We start from the raw sequence: 20,780 nt of genomic DNA, 5'->3' as shown, positions 1-20,780 counted from the left end.
TTTGTATTTGAAGGGAAAGTACCCCCCATATACCTCGAGTGGGGTAAGCAAGCCCATAGTGATTCTCAGGGACACAGGAGCCACTAGGTCCCTTTTACTGGGAAAAGTCCTGACCTTTCCCCCAGAGAGTGCAGTGAACACCAGAATGGTGGGGAATGGTACTGGAGGGCAGTGTATGCCTGTACCTGTACACCGGGTATACCTAGAGTGCGACCTAGTTTTGGGACCATGACCGTAGGGATTGTCCCTAGTTTGCCTGTGGACAGGGTTGACCTGCTCCTAGGTAATGATCTGGTGGGGGTGAAGGTGGTAGCCGCCCCCCGAAGTACTGAGAGAAAGACCACAGAAGGTCTGAGTGACAGGGCAGTGTCGGGAGACGGACCCCTGCAGTTTCCCTGAATGTCTAGTGGATCAGGCCATGATCAAACCAGCTCCCCCAGAGGACACTGCATTGGCACTGCAGGCAGATGACCAGGTCTGTCTGACTGAGACTTTCTTTGGAAAGTTAGGAGACCCAGGGAATGAATTAAATGGATTTTTCCTAGCTGAGGCACAGTGAGCTGACCCAGTATTGTGAGAATTAGCACAGGCTGCCCAGTCTGAAAGTGAAGCAGAGGGTAACATAGAAACATATAAAATAGGAGCAGGAGTAGGCCATTCAGCCCTTCGAGCCTGCTCCACCATTCATTATGATCATGGCTGATCATCCAACTCAGTAACCTGTCCCCGCTTTCACCCCATACCCTTTGATCCCTTTCGCCCCAAGAGCTATATCTAACTCCTTCTTGAAGACATACAATGTTTAGGCCTCAACTGCTTTCTGTGGTAGCGAATTCCACAGGCTCACCACTCTCTGGGTGAAGAAATTTCTCCTCATCTCAGTCCTGAAAGGTTTACCCCGTATCCTTAGACTATGACCCCTGGTTCTGGACTCCCCCACCATCGGGAACATCCTTCCTGCATCTACCCTGTCAAGTCCTGTTAGAATTTTATAGGTTTCTATGAGATCCCCCTTCACTCTTCTGAACTCCAGTGAATATAATCCTAACCGATTCAATCTCTCCTCTTACGTCAGTCCAGCCGTCCCAGGAATCAGTCTGGTAAACCTTCGCTGCACTCCCTCTATTGCAAGATCATCCTTCCTCAGATAAGGAGACCAAAACTGCACACAATATTCCAGGTGTGGCCTCATCAAGGCCCTGTATAGTTGCAGCAAGACATCCCTGCTTCTGTACTCGAAATCAGGGAGTCCCTGATTGCTACTATTTAAAGAATGAGGTACTGATGAGGAAATGGAGTTCTCCTCACAGACCTGAGGGCAAGGAGTGGACAGTAGTTCACCAGTTAGTGATGCTGCAGAGGTACAGGAGAGAAATATTAAGAAGGGCCCACGAGACGAAAGTGGCTGTACATGCTGGTATATGAAAGACCAAAGCCCACATATGACAGCAGTTTAACTGGCCAAAACTCCACAAAGATTTCGTGGAGTACTGCAGGAGTTGCCACATGTGTCAGGTTGAGGGGAAACCCCAACCTACAGTGAAACCTGCACCCCGAAGTCCTGTACTGGTGTTTGGAGAACCCTCCAGCAGAAGGCTGGTGAACTGTAAGGGACCCCCTCCGAGAACAACAGGGAACAGGTAGGCACACGGCTGGCAAAAGTTAAGAAAGAGATGGGGAAACAGTGACCAAGAGGGCAGGTTAAAGGAAGTCCGGGGAAAATCCTGGATGAAACCCCTACTGTGCAGTCAACCAACCCCAGAAAATGTGAAAAGTTAGACCCTACATCCTCCTAAGTGAATGCAGACTCTAGAAGCATCCCACCAGAGTTGCTAACAACATTTACAGGAACCTGCAGAGACACAGAGAGACCTCTTGAGGGCAGAGAAACTGTGAGGATGATGCCTCACCTAGTCGAAGTGTCACAGGAGAATGTAGTTAAGTCTGCACAAATACCTGCAGGTAGGAGTGTCCCAGAGAACAAAGTAACAAAGAATCCTCCCCCACGGTCAGTGGAAAAGGGACCCTGAAGTCAAAAGTCTTTAGAAAGCAGTCCTGGCACCGAGAATAGACCAGTTTTAATAAGCTTAAGATTGGTGAATGAATGGAAATGAATGAGTGAAATGCATGGTTTTTCTTTCTATATCTTATATTTCTCTCAAACTCTGTAATGAAATGCATTGTTTGTCTTCAAATCACATTTCATTCCCTTGGGTGTGGAGGTGTCAGACAAACCCCCAACTGCCAAGACTGAGGCACATGTTATTTCACCACATGAACATTAACACTTAAAAATTGCAAGTTATTGACTGGAAAGACATTTGAATAGTACCAGACAATGTGGAAACAAAGGGAGCCAGTCCCTGTCCCTAATACACAGAAAGAGACCTGGTCAGACCAGTTGGTCATGTGACCACCTGTTGGCCAACTAGGGGAGTTTTAAACTGGAAAAACAGATTTTGAGCTCAGAATGCCGTGTGCTCCTGGACTGAGAACATCTCCTCTCCTGTCTGCCTGCTTCCATCTCCTTCCCACGGAACTGAATCTTGTGAAAACACGTGATATTCAAAGAGAGAAAGGTTTCCTACGTGAACAAGGTTTTAAGAAGACTATTGGGCCCCAACGAAAAGCAAGACTACTGACAAAAGCACCGTAACAAGATATTGCCTCAAACTGTTCCACCTTGCCCTTTCTTCTCTTTTCTGTCCCTATTTGCATGTGTGTATCGCGTGTGCATGTGAGCGTGGGCACGTCGAATACCTGTTGGCGTGAACCGTATTAGAATTTCAGTTTTTAGTTTTAATAAAACTTCATATTTCTTCTTTAAACCTAAGAAAGCCTGTGTGAATTGGTTTTTTTGTCTTATAACTGGAAAACTGTGAACTAGGATTCACAAAAAGGGAGCTCAAAACACAGTGTGTTTAAAATTAAACCCTGTTACAATCAGACCAGGTGAAGATAGTAACAGACATCTAGACACATTGCTCACCTGGTCGTAACACTTCATTTACTGAGTCTGTCTCCTGTCCATATCCTCGCTGTGGCCCCCCTCGATCTCTCTCTCTGTCTCTGACTTAGAGCCTGTGGGTTTTGGGAGGGGGCGGAGGGTTGGGGGGTGGTGGATGTTCATGTCAGGATAAGTGCAGCCGAGGGACTCGGGTGGGGAGATGGGACCCGGGATGAGGGAGTGCGGTAGAGCTCAGCACAGGATCCAGCAGCCCCGGTGCCTCTGCTTGCCGGCTGCTCAGATGGATGGGGCCGAGTCCCTTCCTGGTCCCCATGTTAGCTGATATTGTTAATCGTTCCCTCTCCTCAGGTATCCAGGTTGGACAACGCAGGGTGAAGGGAAGGGTCTCTCACCTCCGGGTCAGCAGCTTAGGTGTTCCAGCAGCAAAACTGACACTCAGTGCTGAGGGAGTGCTGCACTGCCAGAGGGTCAGTACTGAGGGAGTGCTGCACTGTCAGAGGGTCAGTACTGAGGGAGCGCAGCACTGTCAGAGGGTCAGTACTGAGGGATGCTGCACTGTCAGAGGGTCAGTACTGAAGCAGGGCTGCACTGTCAGAGGGTCAGTGCTGTGGGAATGCTGCACTGTCAGAGGGTCAGTACTGAAGGAGTGCTGCACTGTCAGAGGGTCAGTGCTGTGGGAGTGCTGCACTGTCAGAGGATCAAAGAACGGCTGTCAGCTTAAAGGGTTAATCCTCTGATTGTTTACACAGGGGTGGAGGAAGCTTCTCATAAGCAGACAATTGCATCACTTGATGTAACTTGTTCCCGATCAAAGATGAACCAAATACCATTTTAAACTATCTTCCCATGTCTTGGTATCTTATTAAACTTGGACGAGTATTTTGTTTTATCCATAGGAATTGAAAACAACAAAAATATTGGTAACATTCTCAGTCCAAAGGAAAGCATTCTCGTCAGGACAGGCAGCATTCTGGATTTAACTCCAATTGTTTCCAAACATTTTAGCACTTTTGTTAGAGGTTTCTAACCCAAGATTTCTTTTTTATTTTGTTGCAATCAAGATGAATAAACAGCCAGAATCACTTCAAATATCCCAAATTCCAATTCATAGAACTGAACATTTAAAAAATTCAATACTGCCAATTTGATGTGTGAAAGTCTGAAGATCTAAAGACCCCCACATACCTTGACTTAATAACCAGAATATCACAGTGGCTGCAATGGAAGTCTAGTTTTCACAATTTAACAGGTTAGTTAACCTTAATAATTCCAATTTAATTCAGACTAATATTTAACGAAACACAGAAAAGAACAGCACGTGCATTATGAAAAAGATGACTTAGGTACTTTTTCTTGTTCTTTCTTCAAACACCTTTCCAAATGCTGTAATGAAACTAAAGGAAAAGTTCACTTTCAGAGTTAAACAAAACCTTCAACATTCTTACACCAAAGGGTTAAATTCAGCAGAGTTTCCCACAGCTTGCAAGCTCTGAAACGTTCACTTAAAGAGACAACAATACAACCTTGCAGTCTTTTGCAGTGGAAAAGGGGACAGAATCATTCCCATTTCTCCTTTATTTATTCTTTTCCTCACTGAAACCAATTTTCAATTTCTGGTACAAAAACAAAAAGTGCTGGAAATACTCAGCAGGTCTGACAGTATCTGTGGAGAGAGAAGCCAAGTTAACGTTTCTTGTCAGTGACCTTTCATCAGATGGTCTGAAACGTTAACTCTGCTTCTCTCTCCACAAATGCTGCCAGACCTGCTGAGTATTTCCAGCACTTTTGGTTTTTGTTTCAGATTTCCAGCATCTGCGGTATTTTGCTTTTATTTAAATTTCTGATGTTTTCTACTTAACCTCATTTGAAAAAACAGTCAGTAAGACATGTCTTTGATTTACACTGCAAAAAAGCAGTTTCTTTAAAAAAAAATCAGTCTAGTTAAAGTAAAGTGTTTTGAAAGTTCAAATTGGATTTCTACTTCTTAGTGAACATAACTACAAGGCTTCAAGACTGAAGCTCATCTTTAATGAAAAACATTCTTTGGTGCCTTTCATGGTTGCAAAACTAAATTTTAATCATAATAAATCCACACCTGCACCTTTAACTTAAACTGTAATTCGATTTTTAATATCCCATTTCTGGGTGCACAATCTTAAATTGAAATGAACACACGCAACGATCACATTCACACATAATTCTGTATGTGTGCGTGTGTGCATGTGTGTGTGTATGTGTGTGTGTTTGTATGTGTGTGTGTGTTTGTATGTGTGTCTGTCAGTGTGTGTGTGTGTGCATGTGTTTGTGTTTGTGTTTGTGTGTGTATGTGTGTTTGTGTGTGCGTGTATGTGTGTGCATGTGTATGTGTGTGTGTATATGTGTGTATTTGTGTATATGTGTGTATTTGTGTATGTGTGTGTGTATGTGTGTGTATTTGTGTGTGTATGTCTGTGTATTTGTGTGTGTATGTTTGTGTGTGTATGTGTGTTTGTGTGTGTGTATATTTGTGTGTATATGTGTGTGTTTATTTGTGTGTGTGTATATGTGTGTGTTTGTATATGTGTCTGTGTGTATATATATGTGTGTGTGTGTGTGTGTTGTGTATATTTGTGTGCATATGTGTGTCTGTATTTGTGTGTGTGTCCGTGAGTGTATGTGACAATTTTGCGATAAGGCATATTGATAAATAATAATTGATTTTCTATTTTAAAGCTACAAGAAAACCTGTCACTCTCTGGTTATTTGACAGAGAAAACACAAAGGGGTTAAAATCCTAATAATAAAAAAAACACTTGCTGCAGTCAAGTGGGAGTTGAACAATGGGAAGCACCCACACCCCTCACTTGGTGGCCATAATATAGCCATGAAGTTGAGGCCGTGGGGATACTTGCAGGATGGGTGATAGATCAGTCCAAGCTGTCAGGTGCTGAGGGAACTTCAATCGTTCAAGTACTTGTTCTGGGATCTTCAGTGATACAGTCACCAAATCAGCCCCATGTTGAGATTTCAGAGGAAGAGGTGTTCATTGCAGGAGTCAGGATGTACCAGCAGCTCAACATGATAGGCAGCTCAATCCTCTGGATTTGAACAGACAAGAGGTGACGAGTCTTTGTCAGGAGATGAGGGAGTTGAAGACGAGTCTCTGTCAGGAGGTGAGGGAGTTGAAGACGAGTCATTGTCAGGAGGTGAGGGAGTTGAAGACGAGTCTTTGTCAGGAGGTGAGGGAGTCGAAGACGAGTCTTTGTCAGGAGGTGAGGGAGTTGAAGACGAGTCTCTGTCAGGAGGTGAGGGAGTTGAAGACGAGTGTCTGTCAGGAGGTGAGGGAGTTGAAGACGAGTCACTGTCAGGAGGTGAGGGAGTTGAAGACGAGTCTTTGTCAGGAAGTGAGGGAGTTGAAGACGAGTCTCTGTCAGGAGGTGAGGGAGTTGAAGATGAGTCTTTGTCAGGAGGTGAGGGAGTTGAAGACGAGTCTTTGTCAGGAGGTGAGTGAGTTGAAGACGAGTCTTTGTCAGGAGGTGAGGGAGTTCAAGACGAATCTTTGTCAGGAGGTGAGGGAGTTGAAGACGAGTCTTTGTCAGGAGGTGAGGGAGTTGAAGATGAGTCTTTGTCAGGAGGTGAGGGGATTTGAGGAAAAGAATTTTTACTCAGAGGGTGGTTGGTATCTGGAACACACTGACTGAAGAGGTGGTAGAGGCAGGAACCCTCACAACATTTAAGAAGTATTTAGATGAGCACTTGAAATGCCATAGCATACAAGGCTACGGGCCAAGTGCTGGAAAATGGGATTAGAATAGTTAGGTGCTTGATGGCCCGCACAGACACGATGGGCCGAAGGGCCTGTTTCTGTGTAGTATAAATCCACGACTCTATGACCCCCACCCCAGGGCCGCTCGACCTGGATTGCTGAGCAGAGGGAACAATATCAGCTAACATGGGAGCAGGACGGAACCCAACCCTGTCCATACAAGCAACCGTCAAGCTGAGGCACCAGTGCTGTTGGGTCCTTTGCTGAACCGGGGCACAATCTCTCGCATTGGGTTCCATCTCCCTGCCTCAGCCCCTCTGCTGGGCTTGTCCAGACATTGTCATGCAGGCCCCCACATGCCAGGAATGAGGCACATTAATTTCACCAGATGGACATTAAATTTCAAATTGCTGTTGGAAAGAAGAGAAGGCCTGTGACAAGGGTTTGCCAGGCCCCTGGCTGGAAAGATATTTTTACATATTAACAAACAGTGCGCGGAACACAGGAGCTATCCGCTGCTTCAATATAATCCACAAACAGACGTGGTCAAACCAGTTAGTCACATGACTAACCTGCTTGGCAATCTGGGTTTCTTTCTGAATTTCAGCCTTTGAACTGGCAGAAAGCTGTTTGATCCTGGAAAAAAAGACCTCGCCTCGCTGGCTCGCCACAGCCTTGCCTGTCTGCTCCCATCTCTTTCTTTGGGAACTCCAAAACCCACTGAAGACACATGAACTCCAAGAGAGAAAAGTCTTTGACAGTGAACAAGGTTTGAGAAGAATACTGGACCCCAACGAAAAGCAAGATCTACCGACAAGCAAGAACTCTACAGTGAGCTCGAAGAACCGTAACAACAACTCTTCAGATATTGCCTCAAACTTTTCAACTTAATTTTCTTCTGCTCTTTTCTGTCTCTATTTGCATGTGTGTATCACATGTGCATGCTAGCGTGGGCGCGTTGTGTATCCGTAGGCGTTAACCGAATTATAGTTTAAGTTCAAGTTTAATAAATTTCAACTTTTCTTCTTTAAACCTAAGAAAGCCTGTTTGTGCTGGTTTCTTTGCCTTATAATTGGAAAGCGGTGAACAATGATTCACCAAGCGGGAGCTAAAAACACAGTGTGTTTAAAATTAAACCCTGCTACGGTAAGACCAGGTGAAGGCTGAAAGGGAACCCTAGACCTCTTTCTCACCTGGTCGTGACAACGTGAACACACCCATCCCATCCCCACCGGCTGTCTAAGAGAGAAAGATAGAGGGAGAGATATACCAGAGTGACTGACTGGGCAGAGGGAATGAAAGGGAGATGAGCTCAATAAAGTGTCTCCAAAATTAAACAAAATAAAAATAATCAGTTCACGCAAGAGGATTTCAGTATCTGTAGCATTTTGACTTTTGTAAAAAAAAATCATTCTGAGCAGGGGTGAGGAGCTGAGAATCGAACCAGTGGCGGCAGTGGAGAGACTGTGGCTGCTATTTCCCCTCCTATCCTGCAGGGGGCGCTCTGACTCTCCTCCTGCCCCCTCCCTCCGCACCTGGCCACTGGGGGTATTTTCAGATCCCAGTGATTCCTGATGCCATTCATTTCATGGAAATCGGGGGATAAATCTTCCAATCATGGGCTGGAAACACTGGGACCCGCCTCTGGGCTGCTCTCAGTTGTTTTGTTTGTGGATTAATTGAATCATTGATGTAATCGGATATATCACCAAAATCTTCAACTTCTCTCTGAACTTGGACAGAGTCCAAGTCGAACTTATTAGCGAGAGGCAGCATGGTTTTGTGAAGGGGAGGTCGTGTCTCACTAACTTGATTGAGTTTTTTGAGGAAGTGACGAAGATGTTTGATGAAGGAAGGGCAGTGGCTGTTATTTATATGGACTTCAGTAAAGCCTTTGACAAGGTCCCTCATGGCAGACTGGTACAAAAGGTGAAGTCACACGGGATGAGAGGTGAGCTGGCAAGATGGATACAGAACTGGCTCGGTCATAGAAGACAGAGGGTAGCAGTGGAAGGGTGCTTTTCTGAATGGAGGGATGTGACTAGTGGTGTTCCGCAGGGATCAGTGCTGGGACCTTTGCTGTTTGTAGTATATATAAATGATTTGGAGGAAAATGTAGCTGGTCTGATTAGTAAGTTTGCGGACGACACAAAGGTTGGTGGAGTTGCGGATAATGATGAGGATTGTCAGAGGATACAGCAGGATATAGATCGGTTGGAGACCTGGGCGGAGAAATGGCAGATGGAGTTTAATCTGGACAAATGTGAGGTAATGCATTTTGGAAAGTCTAATGCAGGTGGGAAGTATACAGTAAATGGCAGAATCCTGAGGAGTATTGACAGGCAGAGAGATCTGGGTCACTTAAAGTGGCAACGCAGGTGGATAAGGTAGTCAAGAAGGCATACAGCATGCTTGCCTTCATCGGTCGGGGCATAGAGTATAAAAATTGGCAAGTCATGCTGCAGCTGCACAGAACTTTAGTTAGGCCACACTTAGAATATTGCGTGCAATTCTGGTCGCCACACTACCAGAGGGACGTGGAGGCTTTGGAGAGGGTACAGAGGAGGTTTACTCGGATGTTGCCTGGTCTGGAGGGCATTAGCTATGAGGAGAGGTTGGATAAACTCGGATTGTTTTCACTGGAATGATGGAGTTGGAGGGGCGACATGATAGAGGTTTACAAAGTTATGAGCGGCATGGACAGAGTGGATAGTCAGAAGCTATTTCCCAGGGTGGAAGAGTCAGTTACTAGGGAACATAGGTTTAAGGTGAGAGGGGCAAAGTTTAGAGGGAATGTGTGAGGCAAGTTCTCTATACAGAGGGTGGTGAGTGCCTGGAACTTGCTGCCAGGGGAGGTGGTGGAAGCAGGTACGATAGCGACGTTTAAGAGGCTTCTTGACAAATGCATGAATAGGATGGGAATAGAGGGATACGGTCCCCAGAAGTGCAGAAGATTATAGTTTAGGCAGGCATCAAGATCGGTGCAGGCTTGGAGGGCCGAATGGCTTGTTCCTATGCTGTACTGTTCTTTGTTCTTTGTTTCACTGTTCTTTGAGTTACTCCATAAATAAATGTGTTTGTGCAGCAACTTAAAACCTGCAGCATATATCCAACATCTTCAAATATATATTCAGAATTGTTGTAATCCCTGGGATCAGTTCCTGTAATCTTATATATTCTTCCAAAATGAAAGTATACGAGAGTATGCTCCTGGCCGGCAGCATGTCAGAATCCATGAGGAAAGGCATCATCACCCTCATCTACAAGCGGAAGAGGGAGAGGGCAGAAATCAGAAATTGGCAGCCCATCTCATTGCTTCATGTTGATTACAAGATTCTGCCTGGCTTCCCGGAGCTGAGGTGCACCAAATGTGTCTTTGCTCTTGGTGTCCCGGAGCTGGGTTGTGTTGGCCATGTCGTTAGGTGTGGCGCCTTGGGGTTGGGGTATGTCGGGCCCATCACAGCTTCCCGTGCCCGGGGGCTTTATCTTCCATCTCCTTTCAGTTCTGCCGTCTCTTTTGAAGGGGCTGTCGTTCCAGCACTTCTTCGTTCAGTGAAAAGGAGCTGCTATAGTCAACACTTGATCTTAGCCAAAAGACCGAGAAGCAATAACCTGCAAACTGCGGTTCTTGTGTGCGTCAGGCCCGGCGTCCGGCCTCTACGTCAAAGTAACCATGGGGTGGGCGAGCTGAGGGTGAAAGAGGGGACGGCAGGCGATCTTTGAGCAAGAGCTCCTTTTGTTGCTGGGCCTTGCAACCAGAAAGGAAAGCACGCGTGCATGCGCAGCCATTCCTTGCGCTTCTGTGCGAGACATTGCATCGAAAAAAAAGCACATGCGACTGGGAGCAAAGGGCAGCCTGCAGCTGCTCGATAATCCAACAGGGGGCAGCATGGGGCCCTGTCGCGACCTCACGGCGCAGATGGAGGCCCGCACAGAAGTTGAGCTCAGCAGCACAGCCAAGCAAAGAAAGCATCTGAAAATGCGACCGAGCAGCAGCGCAGTTGCTTTTCCAAATTCTATTTTTCAGCAGAGTTCTCGCCCCCATGGAGTGGGGAAGCTGCACCGCTCCTGGAGACACTGCAATACCAGGCCGATGCATGGAGTGGACGGAGAAAGCCCCTGTTCCATCTCCCTGTCCCAAAAATCAAAGCTCGGTGGAACGGTAAGCTGCAGGAAGGACATAGAGAGGCTGCAAAGAGATAGAGACAGGTTAAGTAAGTGGGCAACAAGATGGAAAATGGTGTATAATGTCGGGAAATGTGAAGTTGATCACTTCGGTTGTAAAAATAGAAAAGCAGAATTTTTTTCAAAGGTGTGAATCTGCCGAGTGTTGATGTTCAGACAGACTTGGGAATATTTGTCCAAGAAATGCACAAAGTTAACATGGAGCTGCAGCAGGCTATTAGGAAGGCAAATGGCATGTTGGCCTTTATTGCAAGAGGGTTGGAGTACAGGAATAAAGAAGTCTTACTAAAATTGTGCCAATCTTTGCTGAGACCGCACCTGGAATATTGTGTGCAGTTTTGGTCTCCACTTTTAAGAAAGGATATACTTGCACTGGAGGCAGTGCAGCGAAGATTTACTAAATTGGTCCCTGGGATGAGGCGGTGGTCCTATTTTGAGAGGCTGAGTAAATTGGGCCTATATTCTCTGGAGTTTAGAAGAATGAGAGGTGATCTAATTGAGACATACAACATTATGAAAGGGCTTGATAGGGTAGAAGCTGAGGGATTATTTCTGCTGGTCGGGGAATCTAGAACACGGGGGCACAGTCTCAGGATAAGGGGCCGATCATTCAGGACTGAGATGAAGAGAAATTACTGCATTCAAAGAGTTGTGAATCTTTGGAATTCTCTACCCCTGACGGTTGTGGATGCTCCGACATTGTATATATTTAAGGCTGGGATAGATAGATTTTTGGTCTTGTTGGGAATTAAGGGATATGGGAAGCAGGCAGGAAAGTGGAATTGAAGCCCAAGATCAGCCATGATCATATTAAATGGTGCGGATGGACCATATGGTCTATTCCTGCTCCTATTTCTTGTGTTTTTGAGAACAAGTTTATTAAGTTTCATGCAAACTATTGCAATAAATTCAGGCAGTGCTATACATTCTAACGTGGGCGAGATACTTCCTGGATGAGGAAGGCACATTTTTTTATTGCAGCTTTCTCCTTGTTTCTCTCTCTTGCCTTTTCCCTTTGTTTTCTTGTTTCTGGTTCTCTCCACCATGCAGAACTGACCAGTAGTTTCTCTTTTATCCTGGGTCTTATCCAATTAACCTTCTCAAGGTCTTTGCATCCTGTGCCTTCTTATCAACTTGAGAGAGACCTGCTAGACAGTTCTCAGCCAGCTCTTCAAGGACTATTAGCTCCAGGTGCAGTGGGCTTGTTACAGTTTGACATAATTTGCCACAGTGCCTCTGCCTTGGCATCTTTTGTATTATGCCCCATTTTTTCTACTTTTTTATACGACAAGAATTCTTTCGTAGGGTTAAAGGTTTAATAATCTTACAGGTTTTAGAAACAATAATCAGGGAAAAAAATCAACAGACATTTGGAGAGGTTTCAATTAATTAAGGATAGCCAGCACAGATTTGTAAAAGGCAGATCATGCTTGACAAATCGAATTACATTTTTTAATGAAGTAACAGAGACGGTTGATGAAGGAAATGCGGTGAATGTTCTTGAGATGGATTTTAAGAAAGCATTCGATAAGGTACCACCGTGTCCAATTGGATAAAAATGGCTAAAGGAAAGAAAAGAGCAAGTTGTGGTAAATGGTTGTTTTTCACCCTGGAAGATGGTAGACAGTGGTGTTCTCCAAATGTCAGTGCTAGAACCACTGCATTTTTTGCTATATATAAATGACTTGGATCTTGGAATACAGAGTAGAATCTCAAAATTTGTTAATGATACCAAACTTGGAGCTGTGGCAAACAGTGAGGATGATACAAATTGCCTGTAACAATACATAGATAGGCTAGCAGAATGGGCAGACAAGTGGCAAATAGAATCGAATACAGACCAGTGTGAGGTGATGTATTTTGGTAGAAGGGATGGGTGAGCCATTATAGACTTAATGGCCGTGCAATCTAAAGATGTAGGAAGGAACAGAGGGACTTGGGGGTGCATGAGCATCGAAGTTTGAAGGTAGCAGAACATAGGGAGAGAATGGTTAGCAAAGCATATGGGATCTTGGGTTTCATAAATAGAGGCATTGAGTACAAAAGCAGGAAAGTTATGCTGAACCTTTATAAAGCTCTGGCTAGGCCCCAACTGGAGAACTGTGTCTAGTTCTGGTCACCACACTTTAGGAAGGATGTGAGAATCCTTGAGAGGGTGCAGAGGAGATTTAGCAGAATGGTACCTGGGATGGGGGATTTTAGTTACAAAGTTAGGTTGGAAAAGTTGGGCTTGTTCTCCCTCGAGCAAAGGAGATTGAGGGGAGATTTGATAGAGGTGTACAAGAGCATGACAGGCTTAGGTAAGTTAGACAAGGTAAAACGGTTCCCATTAACTGCTGGTACAAGGTCTAGGGAACGCTGATTGAAGGTTTTGGACAAGAGAGGCAGGTGGAATGTGAGGAAGAAGCTTTTTTTATTCAGCAAGTGGGAATGACCTGGAACTCGCTGCCCACGAGGGCGGTAGAAAGGGAGACACTCAATGATTTCAAAAGTAAATTGTATGGACACTTGAAGGGCTATGGGAATCGAGCAGAGGAGTGAGTCTGACTGGATTGCTCCATGGAACGCCAGTATGGACTGATGGGCTGAATAGCCTCCTTATATCCGGTAAATGACTCTATGGCTCTAATTCATAATCATAAGATCATAAGAACTAGGAGCAGGAGTCGGCCGTCCGGCCCGTCGAGCCTGCTCCGCCATTCAATAAGATCATGGCTGATCTTTTTGTGGACTCAGATCCACTTACCCGCGCTCTCACCGTATCCCTTAATTCCTTTATTGTTCAAAAAGATATCTACCTTAGCTTTAAAGACGTTTACTGAAGAAGCGTCAACTACTTCACTGGGCAAAGAATTCCATAGATTAACAACCCTCTGGGTGAAGAAGTTCCTTCTTAATTCAGTCCTAAATCTGCTCCCTCTAATCTTGAGGCTATGCCCTCTTGTCCTCGCTTCACCTGCCAGTGGAAACATCCTCTCTACTTGTATCTTATCTATTCCCTTCATGATTTTATATGTTTCTATAAGATCCCCCCTCATTCTTCTGAACTCCAATGAATATAATCCCAACGTCTTGCCACTGGTTTGGGTGGTGGCTTTGGGATGTTTTTTCTTTGTGGTTTTCCTCTGGACCACTTGCCACTGACCTGTTTGTCCATCTGCTGCCTCCTCCTCCATTGATTCTGTCTGTGGAGTCGGGGTTTCCAGGCGCTGGGTAGGTGCTGGGTCGTTGGTTTCAGCTGCCTCTCCTTCCTTCTCAGGTTGAAGTTCCTCACTGAGGAGAAAGTTGCTGGTCTCCTTTCGAACAGCGGACGCCTTCGTCGAACCTTCTCCCGGCCTATCCTTGGACCTTGCCGCCTGAGCATAGCTGAGGCAACGTTTGGGGCAGGTCTTGTAGAGATGGCCTGCCGCACCGCACAAGTTGCAACACTTCGTCTGCTTACAGTCCTTGGTCTGATGGCCTTCCTCCTTGCAGTTCTTGCAAACAACCGTGCTGCAGTTGGCTGCCATGTGACCAGATTTGCCACAGGTGCGGCAAACTCTGGGCTGTCCAGCGTAGACCAAGAAGCCTCGACTTCCCCCGATAGCTAAGCTGGAGGGAGGGTGGATGATGGCTCCACTGGGATCCACCTTCAAGATCACCTTGACCCGCCGCTTGCTGGTCCAGATCCCAGAGGGGTCCTTGACATCAGTACTGCTGCCGGCCACCTCGACGTACCTGGCGAGAAAGGTGAGTTCATCCACCACCGGAACATGGGGGTTGTAGAGGTGAATCGTCACCACCCGGTCCCGTTGTGACGGAAGCGTGAAGAGCGGCTCCGCTGTGAGGATCGACAGTGGCGCCCGGTCCCCTTTCTCCTTGAACGCCTTCAGGAACTTGATGCATCCCGCCACGTTCCGGAACGTCACGTCGAAGTATCCACTGCTGGGGAAATCCTGCAGGCAGAAGACGTCCGTCGCTTGAAATCCGCAGCAATCGAAGAGAATTTTCTTGATGAAGAAGGTGCGATCGACCGGTGCATCTCCTTCCTTGTCCTTCACGACCACTCGAACGGTGTTGCGCACTCCCTGGCCCGAAGCTCGAAAATTGGTTATAGCCATTTTACTCAAAGCTTCCCCAGGATCAAAAGGCAATGATCATGGTCTCTTCTCAATCAAATAAGCACTGAGAAGAACAGATTTTTTTTTTTTATTTCCAAAATATACTTTATTCATAAAAATCTGTAAAAATTACATTGCCAAACAGTTTCCAAACAGCACCAAAAAATACAAACATTGCAAGGGAGATCAGTTTCCTTCAATACTGTCATGAGTTTCTTCCCAACCCTTCCGTTTCACAATTGTCATGTCAATTACAGTTTTACATTTACAGCAATTGAGAATATTAACAATACAGTTGGAGGGGTTTCCCATTGATCCAGCCCCTCAGTCCAGCTTGGTGGGGGAACCTAACACTGTGGTCTTTCCCCATTGAGCCTTTGCTGCGGCTGCCCCAAGCTTTAGTGCGTCCCTCAGCACGTAGTCCTGGACCTTGGAATGTGCCAGTCTGCAACATTCGGTGGTGGACAACTCTTTGCGCTGGAAGACCAGCAAGTTTCGGGCAACAGTTTTTTTTTTATATTTCCAAAATATACTTTATTCATAAAAATCTGTAAAAATTACATTGACAAACAGTTTCCAAACAGCACGAAAAAATACAAACATTGCAAGGGAGATCAGTTTCTTTCAATAATGTCATGAGTTTCTTCCCAACCCTTCCGTTTCACAATTGTCATGTCAATTACAGTTTTACATTTACAGCAATTGAGAATATTAACGATACAGTTCGAGGGGTTTCCCATGGTTCCAGCCCCTCAGTCCAGCTTGGTGGGGGAACCTTACACTGTGGTCTTTCCCCATTGAGCCTTTGCTGCGGCTGCCCCAAGCTTTAGTGCGTCCCTCAGCACGTAGTCCTGGACCTTGGAATGTGCCAGTCTGCAACATTCGCTGGTGGACAACTCTTTGCGCTGGAAGACTAGCAAGTTTCGGGCAGACTAAAGGGCGTCTTTCACCAAATTGATAGTCCTCCAGCAGCAGTTGATGTTTGTCTCGGTGTGCGTCCCTGGGAACAGCCCGTAGAGCACAGACTCCTGTGTTACAGAGCTGCTTGGGATGAACCTTGACAAAAACCACTGCATCTCTTTCCACACCTGCTTTGCAAAGGCACATTCCAGGAGGAGGTGGGCGACCGTCTCTACCCCACCACAGCCAACGCGGGGGCACTGTGCGGAGGGGGCGAGACTTCGGGTGTGCATGAAGGATCTGACGGGGAGGGCCCTTCTCACCACCAGCCAAGCTACGTCTTGGTGCTTGTTTGAAAGTTCTGGTGATGAGGCATTCCGCCAAATGACTTTGACGGTCTGCTAGGGGAACCATCCGACAGGATCCACCGTTTCCTTTTCCCGTAGGGCCTTGAGGACATTCCGTGCAGACCACTGCCTGATGGACCGGTGGTCAAAGGTGTTTTTCCGCAGAAACTGCTCCACGAAGGATAGGTGGTACGGCGCCGCCCAACTGCATGGTGCGTTCCGCGGCAATGTGACCAGGCCCATCCTTCGCAACACCGGGGACAGATAGAACCTCAGCACGTAGTGACACTTGGAGTTTGCGTACTGGGGATCTACACATAGCTTGATGCAGCCGCACACGAAGGTGGTCATCAGGATGAGGGCCACGTTGGGTACATTTTTCCCGCCCATGTCCAGAGATTTGAACATCGTGTCCCTCCGGACCCGGTCCATTTTAGATCCCCAGACGAAGCGGAAAATGGCTCGGGTGACTGCCACGGCGCAGGAGTGGGGTATGGGCCAGACCTGCGCCACGTAGAGCAACAACGTGAGCGCCTCGCACCTGATGACCAGGTTCTTACCCACAATGGAGAGAGATCGCTGCCCCCACATGCCCAACTTTTGTCGTACCTTGGCTACTCGCTCCTCCCATGTTTTGGTGCACGCCCCGGCACTTCCGAACCATTTCCCCAGCACCTTCAGGTAATCTGACCTGACGGTGAAGGGGACAAAGGATCGGTCAGCCCAGTTCCCAAAGAACATGGCCTCGCTCTTGCCGTGGTTAACTTTGGCTCCCGAGGCCAGTTCGAACTGGTCGCAGATGCTCATCAGTCTGCGCACGGACAGCGGATCCGAGCAGAAGACGGCGACGTCATCCATGTACAGGGAGGTTTTGACCTGAGTGCCTCCGCTGCCTGGGATTGTCACCCCTCTTATGCTCGCATCCTTCCTAATAGACTCAGCAAAGGGTTCAATACAGCAAACAAACAAGACCGGGGACAGAGGACAGCCCTGTCTGACTCCAGATTTGATCGGGAAACTTTCAGATTCCCACCCGTTGATTGACACTGCGCTACTGATGTTTGTGTAGAGCAGTTGGATCCAATTGCAGATTTCCTCCCCAAACCCCATTTTGGAAAGCACGTCCATCATGTAGGTGTGCGATATCCTGTCAAAAGCCTTCTCCTGGTCCAGACTGATGAGGCAGGTGTCCACCCTCCTGTCCCGTACGTAGGCGATCGTATCCCTGAGTAGCGCGAGACTATCAGAGATCTTCCTGCCGGGTACAGTACAGGTCTGATCGGGGTGAATCACCAACTCCAGAGCAGACTTGACTCGACTGGCTATGACTTTGGACAGAATCTTGTAATCAACATTAAGCAGTGAGATGGGCCGCCAATTTCTGATTTCTGCCCTCTCCCCCTTCTGCTTGTAAATGAGGGTGATGATGCCTCTTCTCATGGATTCTGACATGCTGCCGGCCAGGAGCATACTCTCGTATACTTCCAGCAGGTCCGGGCCGACCCAGTCCCACAGGGACGAGTACAACTCGACCGGTAAGCCGTCGCTCCCGGGAGTTTTACTCGTCTCGAAAGACTCGACGGCCTTTGTCAGCTCGTCCAGAATTAGCGGCTTGTCCAGTCTCTCCCTCCTGCTGTCATCTAGGACCTCTGTGATAGATGACAGGAAGGACTGGGAGGCTCTGCTGTCTGTGGGCTTCGCGTCATACAGCCCAGCATAAAAGGATTTGCTGATCCTTAGTATGTCGGACTGCGAAGACGTTACCGAGCCATCTTCTTCCTTCAGGCTGCTGATAACAGAGCTCTCTCTGTGTACCTTTTGGAAGAAGTAATGCGAGCACGTCTCATCCTGCTCGATGGAGCGGACTCTGGACCGGAAGATGATCTTGGAGGCCTCCTTGGCAAAGAGCGAGGCCTGCTGGCTCTTCACCTCTTGGAGGTCCTCCTTGACCTCGACCCCCATTGACTGCAACCGGAGTAGATTTTGCATAATTTTCTGGAGTCGGGACAGTTCCCTCTGTCTCTCTCTCGCCTTCTGAACACCTTTGTGGATGAAGAACCTCTTGATGTTCTCCTTTATCGCTTCCCACCAGTGAACTGGAGACTCAAAGAGGGGTTTCACGGTCCTCCAACCTTTGTAATCCCTTTTGAGTTCCTCAACGTTCTCTGGGGTCAGCAGTGTCGCATTGAGCTTCTACGTCCCTCTGCCAACCCGCTGGTCGTCCTGTAAGTGACAGTCGGCCAGTAAGAGGCAGTGGTCGGAGAAGAACACCGGCTTGACGTCGGTGGATCCGACCGTGACAGCACGGGACACAAACAGGAAGTCAATCCTGGAACGGGCAGACCCGTCCGATCTTGACCATGTGTATCTGCGCTGCGCTCCGTCTGCAGGTTTGCTGAAGACGTCGTGCAGTTTGGCATCCTTAACTGTTTCTACTAGGAATCTGGACGTAGCGTCCAGTTTGCTGTCGTCACTGCCGGATCGTCCAGCCGCATCGATGATGCAGTTGAAGTCACCGCCTAGGATGACCGGCCTGGACGTCGCCAGCAGCAGTGGGAGCTGCTGGAAGACGGTCAGCCGCTCGCTGCGTTGTACCGGGGCGTACACGTTGATCAACCGGAGCGGAGCGTTGTTGTACATCACGTCTGCTACGAGGAGGCGGCCGCCCACCACCTCCTTAACTTCGGAGATGGTGAAGTTACCTCCCCGCAGCAGAATACCCAGGCCGGAGGAACGGCAGTCATTACCCCCCGACCAGATCGATGGCCCGTGGGACCACCATCGCGACCACTGACTGTAGGTGCTGAGGTGTGGTATTCCACACTCCTGCAGAAACAGTAGGTCAGCTTTGACCTTGGCAAGGTAATCCAAGGTTGAAAAGTTTCGGGCAACAGTTACTACACTTGATCTTAGCCAAAAGGCCGAGAAGCGATGGCTGTAAATCTGCGTTTGCTGCGCGCGTCAGGCCCGGCGTGCGGCCTCTACGTCAAAGTAGCCGCCGGGTGGGCGAGCCTAGGGCGAAAGAGGCGATGGCGGGCGGTCTTTGAGCCAGAGCTCCTTTTGTTGCCGGGCCTTGCAAGCAGAAAGGAAAGCACGCGTGCATGCCACGCGCAGCCATTCCTTGCGCTTCTGCGCGAGGCATTGCGCAGGAAAAAAGACACGCGCGCGCTGGGCAGCAAAGGGCGGCCTGCAACTGCGGGGCAATCCAACAGGGGGCAGCGTAGCGCCCACGGAAAACTGCAGCAAAGTCAGCCGAGCAGCAGCGCCGTCACTATTGCGAATTCTATTTTTGAGCAGGGGTCTCGCCCCCATGGAGGGGGGAAGCTGCACCGCTCCTGGAAACACTGCAATACCAGGTGGATGCATGGAGTGGACGGGGCAAGCCCCTGCTCCATCTCCCTGTCCCAAAAATCAATTTAATATTTGGTCCCCAGATAGGGGACGTATCAGATATTAAACTGATAAGAACAGATACTACTTTTTTTTTTATTTCCAAAATATACTTTATTCATAAAACTCTGTAAAAATTACATTGCCAAACAGTTTCCAAACAGCACGAAAAAATACAAACATTGCAAAAGAGATCAGTTTCTTTCAATAATGTCATGAGTTTCTTCCCAACCCTTCCGTTTCACAATTGTCATGTCAATTACAGTTTTACATTTACAGCAATTGAGAATATTAACGATACAGTTCGAGGGGCTTCCCATGGTTCCAGCCCCTCAGTCCAGCTTGGTGGGGGAACCTTACACTGTGGTCTTTCCCCATTGAGCCTTTGCTGCGGCTGCCCCAAGCTTTAGTGCGTCCCTCAGCACGTAGTCCTGGACCTTGGAATGTGCCAGTCTGCAACATTCGGTGGTGGACAACTCTTTGCGCTGGAAGACCAGCAAGTTTCGGGCAGACCAAAGGGCGTCTTTCACCGAATTGATAGTCCTCCAGCAGCAGTTGATGTTTGTCTCGGTGTGCGTCCCTGTGAACAGCCCGCAGAGCACAGACTCCTGTGTTACAGAGCTGCTTGGGATGAACCTTGACAAAAACCACTGCATCTCTTTCCACACCTGCTTTGCAAAGGCACATTCCAGGAGGAGGTGGGCGACCGTCTCTTCCCCACCACAGCCAACGCGGGGGCACTGTGCGGAGGGGGCGAGACTTCGGGTGTGCATGAAGGATCTGACGGGGAGGGCCCTTCTCACCACCAGCCAAGCTACGTCTTGGTGCTTGTTTGAAAGTTCTGGTGATGAGGCATTCCGCCAAATGACTTTGACGGTCTGCTCGGGGAACCATCCGACAGGATCCACCGTTTCCTTTTCCCGTAGGGCCTTGAGGACATTACGTGCAGACCACTGCCTGATGGACCGGTGGTCAAAGGTGTTTTCCCGCAGAAACTGCTCCACGAAGGATAGGTGGTACGGCTCCGCCCAACTGCATGGTGCGTTCCGCGGCAATGTGACCAGGCCCATCCTTCGCAACACCGGGGACAGATAGAACCTCAGCACGTAGTGACACTTGGAGTTTGCGTACTGGGGATCTACACA

General features: G+C 47.8%; 1 non-coding gene and 1 pseudogene across 1 annotated transcript; both read right to left on the bottom strand.

Annotated features, from left to right (window-relative positions):
* Positions 1-19,081: 19,081 nt before the first annotated feature.
* LOC137354822 (U2 spliceosomal RNA) lies at positions 19,082-19,178 on the bottom strand (annotated as a pseudogene).
* A 386-nt stretch (positions 19,179-19,564) lies between these two features.
* Positions 19,565-19,746, bottom strand: LOC137354140 (U2 spliceosomal RNA). Its single transcript, XR_010970288.1, has one exon. It is a non-coding gene; the product is annotated as a U2 spliceosomal RNA (small nuclear RNA).
* Positions 19,747-20,780: the final 1,034 nt, after the last annotated feature.

The sequence above is a fragment of the Heterodontus francisci genome, chromosome 41, assembly GCF_036365525.1.
Source record: "Heterodontus francisci isolate sHetFra1 chromosome 41, sHetFra1.hap1, whole genome shotgun sequence".
NCBI lineage: Eukaryota > Metazoa > Chordata > Chondrichthyes > Heterodontiformes > Heterodontidae > Heterodontus > Heterodontus francisci.
This window is presented reverse-complemented; position numbering and strand designations above follow the sequence as displayed.